The sequence below is a fragment of the Colias philodice genome, chromosome 3 (genome assembly GCF_061535455.1).
Source record: "Colias philodice isolate Cphi_HAF_F1 chromosome 3, ilColPhil1 Martin Lab GWU primary, whole genome shotgun sequence".
Lineage (NCBI taxonomy): Eukaryota > Metazoa > Arthropoda > Insecta > Lepidoptera > Pieridae > Colias > Colias philodice.
The window spans coordinates 6,686,082-6,698,696 of record NC_143088.1 but is presented as its reverse complement, the minus strand read 5'-3'; the positions used below and the strand labels follow the sequence as shown (position 1 = coordinate 6,698,696).

Below are 12,615 nucleotides of genomic sequence, written 5' to 3'. Positions count from 1 at the left end.
TATGTCGAATTGCTTTTAAGAAAATTACATCTTTGAGAAAGTAAATATTTTCCTGTATTGCTTAGAAATGAGTTAGGTAGCATCTTTGCTTAATTTTTAAATCGTACAAGCGTTTTGGCCTCGGCCTCGTGCTCTTACTCTACAAGTTTCATAGATATGTATTACAGGATATCTGTATACAAACTATTGATATTACTACTATTTTCCCGATCTCGAAATTACTTTGCTATTTTATAATACATATTATGTTGTATCGTCGCCAAATAACTATAAAATACCGTTTTAAATTTTAAATTCTTTTATGTATCTTTTTTAATAGGTATAGGTAAGTAATTTTGATCAATAAAAATACCGTTGCTTTGCATTATTGCTTACAATGTATGATATAAATACAAAATAATACGAGAATTTATGTATAATGTCCTTTTTGCAGATGAAACAAATGTGTATGTTTCATAACCACCTTTGATAAATAAGGGACAACGAGATAGATTGCACTGCTAGTTCGTCTAGCGTGACCTCCAATTGATTTAAAACGCATTTATTTATTTGAAATTGAAACGCAGTTTCGTTCATCATCTTAAATTGCTGCAATGATTGTAAACCAGTATGGTCAATTATTGTCATAAATAAATCCTAATTTATACGTCTATTAATGAAATTACATTCAGTCTCTGTAAATGACTGCAAAATGACTCACCCAGTGGTGTTATTAAATTTAATGTTTTGACCTTAGATGTGCTTTGGACATATTGTATATTTTGGACAAGCCTTTTTAGTGGGTACAATTAAAATAAAAAGATAAAGCAGTTATTGCATTTTCAACAAGAGTACCTATATTTATCTTGGCTTTACCAATTCATGTGTAAAATCATAACAGCTGCGTAGATTTCTATGTTTGTGCGGTGAAAGCACGCATATCTCGTAAACCTCGTTGAATTAGATCAAAATGCGTAATTTTAACTCAAAGTAACTTTACGCTAACAAAAACAGTTATGGCTTCAGGCACTTTCTCTGAAAGTATAAACAAATATAACCAACGTGCTGCGAAATTGTTATTTATGTATTCCCGCCTAATGTTTAGACGATATTGGCACGTCCTATTTCCAAAGATACTAATATAACTCCTAGCGTTAGACCAAATAAACATACCTATAGTTTCGCAACAGACTTCGATGCGCACTTTTTGGTTCTAGTAATAATTTATTCGGGAAAAGTAAAGTCACATTCATAAAAATGATAATTTTTTATTCGTTTGAAAATATACATACAAATTTTAAAATGAATCTTCTCTGCTGAAACTTAGGTTGTAACAATGTTAATGATCATTATAAATTAGAAGTTAATCACCCGCTCTCCAAAGTTTTGCCCGCTGTCAAAGAAGTTTTATGTAAATCTCCTTAACGATTTCTGGAAACCAAACTTTATCCTCCATTAATATTTGAATCGAGGGAATGCTATGTGCGGTAATTAGTAACTTTATGTATCCGTTATATATTTAAAATACATTTCAGCTAATGTAATTTCGTCGTACGAATCCTTACAATACTGATTATGAAGACTTAACAGAACGTTGATATAAAATGTTATATTCATTTAAAACAAATTGTTGCTCTACTTTGTGGTCTCTATTAAGCTAGCGTATTATTCTACTTGTAATAAAATAAGTTCCACAGTACGGGCCTGATTGGCTTCATAGGCTACGCATCACGAACACGCTCCTAACAATACCTTGTACATTTTATGCTCGAGCGGACTCCTAAGTATTTTAAAGGTGAGAACAAAGGAATCGTTAAGGACTATGTAAATAGCGGGTGCAAGACGTTTCTTCTTTCGTGAGCTCACATAATTCCATAATTAAACATTCCCTTATCTTGTCTTTCTTTCGGTGCAATTTGTTCGAGGTTGGGTTTATTAAATTTTTCAGGGGAAATATTGTTCATTTCAGCGCTTAAAAAACATAATGAAAATACAGTCAGTTTAAAAGTTATATTTTTTACAGTAGGTAGGTAGGTTTGAACGTTATTTAGGTCACGATTTTTAAAACTAAATATGTAATATCCTTATGTTAGGTTAGGTTATTAAGAAGTATTTTCTAGAACTATTCAACCAAATAATATGAAAATTCTAAAGACTCTATTTTCTATAAATTCGTTGTTCCGATCGAGCTTAACGTTATTTAAAATAGAGCTCGTGTAAACTGAAAACATTATTGTTATTATAAAGTGTAATTTGTATCTGACATTTCAATTATTATTAAATGTGCTATTGACTGTAAAGTTGATTAATACAACCGCATCGTGTGACACATTGAATTAGTGAGAAGTTACGATGGCCGTAATGAAATGGTACGGTCATGTTACATTACATTAAGTTAACTCTTAATTGATATTTACATAAAATTAAATAGCTGTAATTATTTTGTCAACCCACATGGTTACGGCTATTAATTTTTAATAGCCCAAATTATTAAGTTACAAATTAATCTAGCTATAGTATTAACATAACCTACGTGTGCGTATGACAAGAGGGCAGGTATGAGATATTGTAAAAGGATAGAGCTAAAATAGCTCTATGGTATCTATGAAATAATTCAATTACAAATATCAACTCATTTATCAAGTCTAAAAGGACCAATTGTTTGTTTACAGTATGTGTAGACTAGACAAAGCATAAAAAACAAATACATAAACTCATTTCTCCTGAGCAATTACTTATTTGGAACGTGTCATGCTCGATGCAATTTATGAATCGTGTATAAATAATATGGGGACGTGTGTTGTAAACAAGAATAATGTTTTCGACAAATATCAAAGTTCAGACGCGGGCGAAAGCAGAGCGACTATTGATTCATTTACTGCTCGTATGTATACATTTTACATCGAGTTATATTGATTGGTGTGCCATTTTTATCTTTGTTGATTGCCGGTATATAGCATATGATTAAAAAGACTATTGAAAACTGTTTTCATTACATTTACTAGAAGTGATTTGCATAGGATAACATTGTGTACCGCCCGTCTCTATGAACATTTATGCGATTCTGGCCCGGATCTCTCGGATAGACAGTTTGGTTTCCGCAGACGACGCTCAACTGTAGATGCAATTTTACATGTACGCAGCATCGCAGAACGCGCAACTAACAGTGGGAAAGTTGCTTTGGCTGTAAGCCTTGATATTGTAAATGCTTTTAACTCGCTCCCCTGGGATGCGATAAAGGACGGCCTTGCACATCATAACGTGCCCACCTATCTACGTAGAACTGTTGACGCTTATCTTCGGGACCGGTTTATCTGCTACGTGATGAGAGGCGGACAAAGTCACAGAAGAAGAACAAGCTGCGGGGTTCCTCAAGGGTCGGTACTGGGCCCGATACTGTGGAACTTCGCGTATGATGCTGTGTTACGAGTGAATCTGCCGAGAAGCATCTCTGTAATCTGTTATGCAGACGACACTTTGCTCATTGCTGAGGGTGAAAGTTACCAAGAAGCCACTCATTTTGCAGGATAACATTGTGTTGTTTTTGAAGTGGCATAAGTACCTATAGGTACCTATACGTAATATTATATGAGAGCAAAAGCTCTTCTTCAAGCTAGTAATTTATTCAAACTGGTATTAACTTATTCACTGGTTTTATCCGATTTTTTTGATGTTAAATTTGGAATTTATTTGTTCTCGTTAAAGAATAAAAAGAATTTAGTAAGTACTATATATACGAAAGTATACTTAGTCCTGTAAATAATTCGTTAAGAGGTTTACACGGTAGGTATATGCAAAACGAGCATGGAAAGTACAAAGTACAAACCTGCCTCCAGCAAGGGCTGGTAGGTACTTGCTAGATCAATATTACGATATACCTAAGCTTTAGATAAACTTAAAGATAAGAAAATCAAGGTATATAACATTCATCTATACTAATCCCATTAACTTCATACATTTCCTTTCCCATCAGGTTGCCTGGTAGAGATTGCTGCTTATCAATAAGGCCACCTCTTGTAAAAACTATGCCTTTCTTTTGTATTTTAATGTTATTTTTGTCCTAATTTTGTTTGTGCAATAAAGTGTTATAAATAAATAAATAAATAATAATAATGCAGATGCTCTTTGTAATATCAATAATAGCTTAAACATGTATCACGATTGCCAAATTGGTCTTTGGATTGTTAAATTCATCTAGTAATTGTACAATGGAAGCCTATGCTTCATCATAAATTCCCAATATCTAATAATAGAATTCATAAAATTTCCACTTAAATAGTTTCAAGCATAGAAATCTAAATAACAAGACACATAGAAGTGCTATAATGTCACAATTCGTATGAAAACCGCTGTCGCCAAATTCAACACATTTAAACCGATAGCTAAACACAAGAAGCTTATATCTAATACACTGGAGATTGCACTATGACCATTAACTTGTAACAAGAAAATATGACCTTGAATGAGGCCTGTATGTTTTTTTATTCCTTTCACACCAACTTGCCAAGTTAGGTGTGAAAGGGATAAAAAAACATACAGGCGTCATTCAACGTCATATTTTCTTGTTACAAGTTAATGTTCATACTGAAATCTCCAGTGTATTAGATATAAGCTTCTTGGCTAAACAGTCCACGTAAGTAAACTATGCCTTTTATTGGACAGCTTGGTTTTAGTGAAAACTAACGTAAATATTAAATTAAGCTTTTTAATATGTATCCTAACGCACGAATTTATGGTTTATTTTAGAATAATATCCTTAAGTATATGAGACGTTTTGTTTCTTTTTGCTCCAATACGAAAAAACGTGATAATAAGAATGGTCGACTGTGTCATTCATTGTTATTTCGATTACTATGGTGACACTCGTAATACTTGTAAATATTCTATAATTTTTAGGAAAAACGGCATTACTTCTAAAAAAAAATATTTACCGATGAAATATAATTCCTTTATTAGTATAATTACAACTTGTGGAAGAATTTCCGCAATGGGAAATGCTGAAACACACCATGTTTACACACATACGTCTCCAGAGCAACTGAACAGTGACGAACACACTGGTGGTGTGAAAGTCACCTGAGTGGCGACAAGGTCACGCGCGATTACGACTTCTAGTGTCTTGCTATTTAGATTTCTATGGTTTCAAGCTAGTTCAATTACACAACAGAATTTTCCATCAAATATCTATTATTAGCGTCGTCTAACTTAGACAGCCCTAAAGTCAGTATTATTTAACGCCCAGAGAGAGGATTACGTACAAGTCTGCACTGTGATAAGCTTGTAATAAACCTCCGGAAGATTATAGAACAGTAACGACTCTTTAAACGTAATATTAATAGCATGTTAAATGTCACTAAGGGCAAGGCCCTTCTTATGATAAATATGGGTTCTTAAGCTTTAATAAATTTATAAGTTGCATTACTAGAAATAGGCATTGGCTGATTAAATGAAGTACATAAGTTAATATGATTTAATGATACAATTATTTGAATTGATACTCATTAAATTTGTTTAAATAAGTTTTTAATAAAAATACAAATAAGTTCTCGACTGTACAAATGCCAATTGCCATGATTGCCATGTAATCATAATTTGATATAACCTATTATGTATTATGTATACTCATAATATCCTATGTAGCTCACATAACAGAGGGTTATATTATGCATATACATTTTTTACACTTTATACAACTGAACTTGTAGAATAAAGTAATTGGGAGTGCTACAAAGACCGTCTTTGAGAGCTATTTCTAGAACAATAAAAGCTAGAGGTGTTTTAAACTCAATGCACCCGCGGGCTTAATTTTACAACTAGATCGTGTTTTAGAGTTAGTTTACAAGGCAAGTTTATTTTTAATTTTTTAGAGGATTACGTTTACGAAGATAAAGTTATATCACTTCCATATCATTAAACAGACTTCGACTAGAGAAAAGCTAAATAAAAAGGGCTTAATACCTAACTTAAACTTCAGAAATACAGGCGGAGAAGAGTAAGTAAAGTTCTTTAATTAAACTATTTATCGACTGTCAGTAAGTACTTTGTACAACGACTTAGTAGATGAATTTATAAAAATAGAAAAATCCGTATCGTATCCATGCAATTTAGCGAACTGACTAAATCATATCTGTTTTTGTTGCATAATTAACACATTCCAAACAAACCTTGACAGAACTATGTGGTTGCGCATTTAACGGATTCCCACGGATCTATGCGCAGACGCAGGTCGGGCCATATGGCGCCGGTTCCTGGCTCTTAATTTATTGGCCGACGAAAATACATCATGCATTAATAGACACTATTGTTTGTTCTAACCTAATTAATAATTATTAATTATTTTTTCGCAATAGTTTAAACTTTTAATTATAAAATGTGATATATAAACTTCATACTCACTCATTTTAAAAAAGTGCATCTATTTGGTACACAAGATTTTTACCAATGCATTTATAAAAATTATAAAAAGCATGCAAGTTTATTATTTTGATATGATATATGTATATAACGACCCTTTTCATGTTATTGCTATGCATAATATAACAAGAGTCAACAGTTACATTTTTAACGATCTCGTTATCCATAAATGACTAAACTCATAAAGTAAACCTTCCAACTATTACTGAGAAATCAAATAAATTTATCAGTAAATCTCGGCTTAAAGCTAACTCTGGCTTTAAATTCATAGAAAACATAATATAAACTCCACAACATAAAATTAAAGAACTGTATTCCCAACGAATTTGCGTCATAATTGAACTTATATGATAAATGTTCTGGATCGAACACGTGACTCCAAGGCTCACTTTGATTTGTTATTGTTGTAGACAGCCGCTATAAACACTGCACAAATGTTCGCCAAACGCAAAACAATAATATTCCAGTAATATTATATCGTGTACAATTTGTAGATCCCTGGTTCGTTTTCATGATTTATTGTATTTATACATATGTATTTATCATTCCATTCCTATGTAATTTAGATAGAGCAATGTGCAGCTATTTTGTTTTAATTTCTTTTATATAAAGATATTTTAAAAACATATAAGTATTCCACCAAATTACTTTCGAATCTGCCAATATTTAAGATATTAAGGTATTTACATAGAAATAACATTACAAATCTTATTTATTTATTTATTTATTTAACAATTTAATATACCACACCAAGTAATATTTACAATTATACAAAGACGATTAATATGGTAGGTACATTAGGCGGCCTTATCGCTTACTAGCGATCTCTTCCAGGCTGCCCAAGGTAAGAGATAAAGAAGAAATACATGTAACGCGGGTGGCTGATATAATACATAAAATAATAATATAGATCATAGAAGATAGAATACATAAAATACAAAAATGAATAATAGGAAAGGATAAAATACATCTTACGGTTCCCTACCAAACATTATTTCTATTGTTCGGTTGTTCCATATGCCAGTCTCGATTCCCGACTTGGCGTCGTCAAAACACTGAAATACACAATTACTCGTCTACATTTAGCTAATATTAGATGAACTCAAATGTGCATACGGTCTGATGTCAGCTACAAAATTACTCTAGGAATCAACTTTATTTATGTATTAAATACTGCATGAACTAGTACCTAGTAGGAAGTGTCGAGATGATGGAATGACATTTTCAAATGTTAGTTTTAAACGCTTACATTAATGAGCATTTAAATAAATTAGTCGATACTTTATACGATTTGACTATAAATAGATAACTTTTTGCAATATTTCTAAATATTGAAGAATTCAGAAGACTACCACATGAATTCTCAGGTCAACGTATTTCAATTGCGATCCATATGAAATCCATTAGCTGGGTCCACACCGGCCGATCCAGTGATCCCGCGATCCGCGATCCAGGATCGCGGAGCATGGATCGTGGATCATGTTAGGCCGATCCACTTAAAAAATTGCGATCCAAAATATGCGCTCCAAGTGATCCTAAGGCGATCCGTGATTCAGCCAGTCTAACTCTTGTACGATAATATGGAGTCACACGTTCAACGGCGGCGTCTTGCCGTTGCAGCAGTAACTTTTATTATACTGAAATGTTTGCGCAAAAAATAAAAAAAAAGAAATCGACGGTTTTGGGTGAAACAACTTTACAAAAATCGATTGGAATCTGGGACTCAGCTGTACGCAGAGTTAGTTTCAGATGAAGTGGAACACAATTTTGCAAGAATGAATGCTATTCAATTTGAAATATTCGACTTTCTGAGATGTCCATGGTGAGGTGGATCGCGCGATCCAACACAACCGTCCACACCGCGCGCATCACGCAACTGAGGCACCTTTGAAGCGGGTACAAAAACCGCCCGCTAACGGATCGCACGAGGTAGGGATCGCGCGCGGCAAAACGCGTGCATGGATCGCGCGCGGCACGTCCACACCGCCCGCATCTTTGGATCGCGCGCCTGCCGCGCGCGATCGGATCGCGGTGGATCGGCCGGTGTGGACCCAGCTATCGGGCATAAATAAGAGTCAAACTAAAATACCTAACACAGAAAATTTTAAAATTTAAAATACGCTTCGATAAGGGCCAACCCATAGAAATCTAAATAACAAGACACACAGAAGTGCTACAATGTCATAATTCGTATGAAAACCGCTGTCGCCAAAATCAACACATTTAAACCGATAGCTAAACAGTACACACAAGTAAGCTATGCCTTTTATTGGACAGCTTGATTTTAGTGAAAACTAACTTAAATATTAAATTAAGCTTTTTAATATGTATCCTAACGCACGAATTTACGGTTTATTTAAGAATAACATCCCTAAGCATATGAGACGTTTTGGCCACCATAGAAATCTAAATAACAAGGCAATAGAAGTGGTAAGCGCGCGTGACATTGTCGCCGCTCAGGTGGTTACCATGCCACAAGTCTGTTCGTCGCTTGTTCAGTTGTTCCTGACACGTGCGTGAGTAAACATGGTGTGTTACAGCATTTCCCAGTGCGGAAATTCTTCCATAAATTGTAATTATATGTACTAATAAAGGAATAAAATTTCACCGGTAAGTATTTTTGTTTATAAATATTGCCGTTTTTCCTTAAAATTACAGAATATTTTCAAGTATTACGAGTGTCACCATAGTAATCGAAATAACAATGAATGACACAGTCGACCATTCTTATTATCACGTTTAACACAAATTTCAACCTTATTTCTATGAGTTTATGTTCAAAGTTATATCTATTGAAAATTGACAACCTCTGTTGTAGAAAAGCCGAATTTTTGCGTATTGGAGCAAAAATAAACAAAACGTCTCATATACTTAGGGATGTTATTCTAAAAGAAACCGTAAATTCGTACGTTAGGATACATATTAAAAAGCTTAATTTAATATTTAAGTTAGTTTTCACTAAAATCAAGCTGTCCAATAAAAGGCATAGTTTACTTGTGTGTACTATTTAGCTATCGATTTAAATGTGTTGATTTTGGCGACAGCGGTTTTCATACGAATTATGACATTATAGCACTTCTATGTGTCTTGTTATTTAGATTTCTATGGGGCCAACTCTCAGTTATCTGAAGTTTGTAGCAGAATTCACAACGCACAATAGAGACAGCGTGGAAACTAACAAGAAAAGATCAACATCACCGCCCATGCAGATTATTACGAGACCAACAGCTTATCTCGGCGTCCGGTGGCAACCGGCTGTAAAAAATATGGAGAAATATTTATCATATTATTTACCATTTTATCTACTCATTTATGAATTTATTCGTCTTGAATCCATGAATTGTATATTAGAATATCAACGAATAATTAACATATCTACATAATTTCGCCTTCAATTTGCATTCCGAACAATTTCAAATACAAAATTATTGTCTTTTATATAAAATAGTTGATAATTAAAAAATATAGAAATACCTATATACTACCTACTGCTTCTATTATAGTAGGTGAAAATACTTGAATAATTTGAGTATACAAATTCTGAACCAAAAAAGTTTGGGATGCATCTAGAAGTCAAAACATTTTCTATTCACACGATGTCATTAGCATTGAGAAATGTTGCCAAGTTTACGCCAACAATATGTTTCTAAGCTCAAGAAATTATTACCAACCTTCACAATAGGGAATGGAGAGTTATGAATAATTCAGTCTCCTATTTAAGACTGACGTGAATAAGTACATATTTAAACTATTCAATTTATAACAAGAATGCTAAGTTATTATAATAAATCACAGGTCACTTTTCCACTCATATTACTCTTCAAACTCATTTCTTCTCTTAAACGTTTAATAGACGATCTTTTAATTTATACTGAGATTATGATCGACGATTGAACATGAAAATAGGTATAATGAAAAATACAGAAGTCTATTTTGAGATTATTTGATACCCAAATTGAATTTGAAGAATTAAAATACAATATACATATAATAAGCATATAAAAACTATGCTAAATACTTAATAAATCTTTTAAAACTAATATCGCTTTTAAGTTTTAATTTTGTGCTGGCTTAGACAATCAAAAGAGCAAAATACACATATTTTAATAAAAAATAGGTAATCAATATAGACGAGTTAGAACTTGGAACAGCTTTGCTTATAAATTAAAAGGTCATAATGAATTACCCATTTTAGAAGATAAACGGATGTTTGCGCGGAAAATGGAGAAAATTATAATTGTGCTAGAATTAATATCTTACCCACGTAATTTATTATGATGCAGTTTTTGACATTACACAGTGTAGAAAAATAAACAGTGATAATAATTATTCTTGGTTATAAATATGTCTACTTGATGGTTTCTCACTTCTCAGTAATAGTATGCTGTTTGAATATGATATTTTATATGGTCTTAAATTTCGCGAAGGGTGGTCTCGAATCCTTACAAATAAGGATACTTTATTTAAATATGCTGGCATCGTATTTCAACCCAAAATATTATGTATTTTACATTATGTGTGCGACTTATACATTTACCCAGTACTTAGCTGTAGTTTACCGTTTCATAATTATAACTAAGTTTATATGTTTCAAATAATAAGTTTATATATAAATAGTGTTTTATTTTAATTTAAAATTGACATGACATTGCAAAAAATTATGAATTTAAATTCATAATTTTTTGCTATATCGCAATTTTAAATTAAAATAAAACACTATTTATAATTTATATATATTCATAATTATAACTAAGTTTAATGTTTCAAATAATAAGTTTATATATAAATAGTGTTTTATTTTAATTTAAAATTGACATGACATTGCAAAAAATTATTTTTTTTTTCTTAAAAACTAGTGTCAAAAGCTATGTTAAATTAACATTTGCTTAATAAACCGTAAATGCCACCCTAGCCTTGCAAGCACGTATTAAACTGTCCAATAAGAAAACTGATACCAGCATAATCAGCGAAGACTGTATTTTATTCTCAGCGGACAGTCGACGTCTCTTGTCGTCTAATTAAACGGTCTTGGATGCCAACGATAATTTCGTTGAGACATTTTATAAATGTTCCTTCAATATCTTTAAGACATAACCTGTGCCTTAATAACTTGAAACTTTTTAAGCTCTTTAAATAAGGCATTCTGTCAGCACTGTCGATACTCGATACCTTAAATCGACGCATATAATAATGCAAGTTTTTTTGAAGATTTCATAACTTCGTAATAATAATGACAATTCTGTGCTGCTATAAAAAAAACATCAGGTAAATTCAGGTAGGTCCTAGTTTAATTCCTATAGATTGCTAAAATAAAATATTTTTTTCTTGTTTGTAGTAGGTAGTCACGCTTTTGATTGTCAAAGTCATAAAAAATATTGGAACATATTTTTCTAGGATACAATGAGTTTTCTTACAAACGTACCTAGTTAGTTACTTACTTTTAGCATGTTTGTTTAAATAACATAATACCATAATACGAAATATGCAATTACATCTCCGCAACTCATATTAATATACCTATATCTCTGTATATATTACACACCTATATGTATATACATGTGTGTAAGCCTATAAAATATGTGTTGCTATTTGGTTGCTATGCTGTAAAAGTCGTTAATGTTGCTATTATAGGTGTTATTCATAGAAAGCAAAATCATGAATCGAGAGTCGAGCCCACAAAGAAACCTGTTTAGGCATATCTCGATTGTGAATACCAAGTTTGTTTTAGGTCCAAGCACTCTTTACTAAGGGTCAGGGTCCTGATTGAAATATAATCTTCTATTTTTAGTAGATAGCGTAATTTATACGTTCGTTAATACATAAAGGTAGCTACAATTTAAATTATTTACATAATAATAATGAAGAACTGCAATCTGCAACAGATCCAACCCTCGTCATCATTTACAAGCAATTATGAATACAAACGGTCTATAACAATCTTAATAATCTTATTTATCTCTTATTATGCAGATCAATAAACTTTTATCGCCCTTATTAAGTGTCGAATTTATAGAATCATTTACAATGTTTTTATCATTCTTCCTAAACAAACTAAAACATCACAGAAATATAAATGTATTACTTAAAACAATAAATCTTTAAATTAGGATCGACACGAACCGCGGAGCAGAAGTGGAGTTTAAATACCACTGAGGCTGTAACAATTAATACCAACAGTGCTCATCGAAACATTTTCATTTACTAGAATTATTTTAGTAGAAG

At 32.3% G+C, this 12,615-nt stretch overlaps 1 protein-coding gene across 1 annotated transcript in view; it reads right to left on the bottom strand.

The window, feature by feature from the left end:
* The window catches only part of Sulf1 (Extracellular sulfatase Sulf1), a 76,474-nt gene that overhangs the window by 38,584 nt on the left and 25,275 nt on the right, over positions 1-12,615 (bottom strand). The window lies entirely within an intron of this gene.